Source organism: Triticum dicoccoides, chromosome 5A (assembly GCF_002162155.2).
Source record: "Triticum dicoccoides isolate Atlit2015 ecotype Zavitan chromosome 5A, WEW_v2.0, whole genome shotgun sequence".
Taxonomy (NCBI): Eukaryota; Viridiplantae; Streptophyta; class Magnoliopsida; order Poales; family Poaceae; genus Triticum; species Triticum dicoccoides.
Genome location: NC_041388.1, coordinates 181,872,505 through 181,875,166, shown reverse-complemented (window position 1 = coordinate 181,875,166; position 2,662 = coordinate 181,872,505).

Genomic DNA, 2,662 nt, shown 5'->3' with positions numbered 1-2,662 from the left:
CTTTCGATCCTACAGTATGTTAAGCTTTGGAAGCCAATAAGCAAGGCTAGTTACATAGTGCCTATGTGTACGTGATTGAAAGTAAATATCAACCATGGGTGACTAATAACTTGATGGAAAACTCGAAACTATGGAAATACTAGCATTTTTTTGGAATGGTTGGAAGTACTTGCAATGTTCATGTGCATTGCAACAGATCATAATTAGAATAATACTTATTCACAAACTTGATAGAAAACACTCTAATTTTGATATACATACTAGCAAGAGGCCCATGTGTTGCATGGAACATCAAGATGCATTTACACGAGCTGTTTATCTCGTGGGAGATGAAGATGAACGAGGGAAGTCCTTATCTGCAAATGTGGAGAGGGGTGCGGTTATCTTTTTGCAAAATTGTCATAGTTTGCTTTCTATCCGTCAGATATAGATCGGACGGTCTATATTGCAGGATGGCAGGCATACCATCATCACCAACTCGGTTTTTTATAGGAGTGTAGATATCACTAGAGATTTATTATCTTTCAATCAAAAAATATTCCTCGGGCTGTTTTGGTGAGGTGAGGGAGGGTGTGGTTGGTTTTAAGATACTGATTATGGGTTTTTCTGCAAATTGGTAGATAAGTGGGATGTTGGTGAGAAAAGGCAACAAATTACCTCAGAGTCATTAGATGTGGATCTCATGGTCAGAAATGACGGATGGCAGACACACCATCATCACCAACTTAGTCTTCTGTAGGAGTACTAGCAAGATGTTCGTGCATTGCACAGAACATCAAGATGCATATTTTTATAAAACACTTGTTGTGATTGACCCATGTAGGAGTAATCCTATGTGTAAAAACTAATGATATCTCATGAAAGACGAGATAAGGTAAAGAGTAGTGGGGCATGGTGGTGATTGGTGGTCGGACTGAGTGGAGGCAAGGGGATGGACGACGCCGGCAGCGGCCACCAGGCCAGTTTTTTCAAGAGGTTTCCTTTTTTAATTGCTCAACAATGAGGTTGTTGGAGATATGGATAAACAAGGGAAGGCCTTGTCTGCAAATGTGGAGAGAGGTGCAGGTATATTTTATTTTAATTTCCATCCATCAGATATTGATCGGATAGTCTATTGCAAGATGGCACGCATACCATCATCACCAACTCGGTTTTTTATAAGAGAAGATATATAAGTGTGGAGACAAAAATGTATTATCGATACTAGCTTATTTCCGTAAACTAGGATCTACATTCTATTCAACGGCTCAGCATGTGGGGCCTTAGCACAATGACTTCTCGACTATGTAAAACAAAGGTTTTCCCGTCGCCGATAACGAGGGGTTAATGGCGGCGAGATTTCGGCTTGCTCTAGTCCTAGTAGTCATACTAGGTGGTCTACACACGTGTAGATTTATTCGTTTTCACATCTCATGTTCGCCGTACTGCCACGACTATTGATGAATAGACGGTAAGTTATTCACGAGGAAACCCTTGTTGAGCGTGTTTAAGAGAGAGAGAGAGATAGTGTGCGTGTGTGATATGTCTAGAGACTGACGCAATGATAATAGATTGTTTGTGTCTATGGGTGTTGAGGATAGAGAGATACATGTACATGGGGCTTTGTGTTGTGTAACGTGGATACACATAGACATAATAAGAGAGTGAGTGTGTGAGATACACATGCAGGCATGGGGAGAGATGTGTGAGTTAGAGAGATGGAGAATTTTGGTGTGCATCTGAGCTAGATAGGGGGGTATATACATATCTAGAGCTGTTGAGAATATGCAGGTGTGTGTCTTAAAAGAAGGATCCAGATAGCTAGATGGGTGTTTTGCGTCTTTGTGTGTGTTTGTGTGTGAGAGGGAGTGTGTGTATGTGGAGTCGATACCACTGATGATGTAAACCTAGTATAAGGAAGGGAAAATGGTGCGACATGTGTGTCAAAGAGAGACAAAGGCATGTGTAGTAGCAAGATAGCATGGGTCCGGGCGGGGAGCAGACTATTTGGAAGAGACATCGAGTGTGTGTGGGAGAGGGGTGTGAGAGCGAGCGAAGAGAGAGAGAGAGAACTAGCGACAGAGAGAGAGATAGAGAGAGGAAAAGAGGGAGGGGAGGGGTCGTTTGTGTCCAAAAGTGCCATATAGATAGGGAGACAATGTTGATGTTTTTCAAAATTGGCCTATGTACGGAGACGCAAGGGAAGCGAGTCATTGTGTGTGTGATAGGGACTTCATGAGAGATCAAGAATAGATGGTGTACAGAACAACGTGTGAGATTGAGAATGATGATACATTAGGGAGCTATGGAAAAAGTCACGACATATATGTATACATGGAAGGAGCTGGGGCTGGTCCGCATGTGGGAGAGATAGAAAGAGGAGAGTGGTGCAGAAGGAGACAAATTGTGCTTGTTTACAGTGGGGGTGGTATGTGAGGTGAGTGTGCGAGAACCACATAACTAGGGAGATAGACATTTGGGGCCGACGTTTTGTGTGTATGAGAAAGATACACTCTACATAGTGCGTGTCCTTGGGAAAGAGAGATTCCTGTAGACTTGGAGAGTGGGGGAAGAGATGTGTGCATGCCCGAGAGACAAAGTGATAAGAGACCTATATTGGGGTCCGTACTTTAGAAGAGAGGAGGGTGTTAATGTGCTCGTGTGTTCGTGTCTAGGGGAGAGA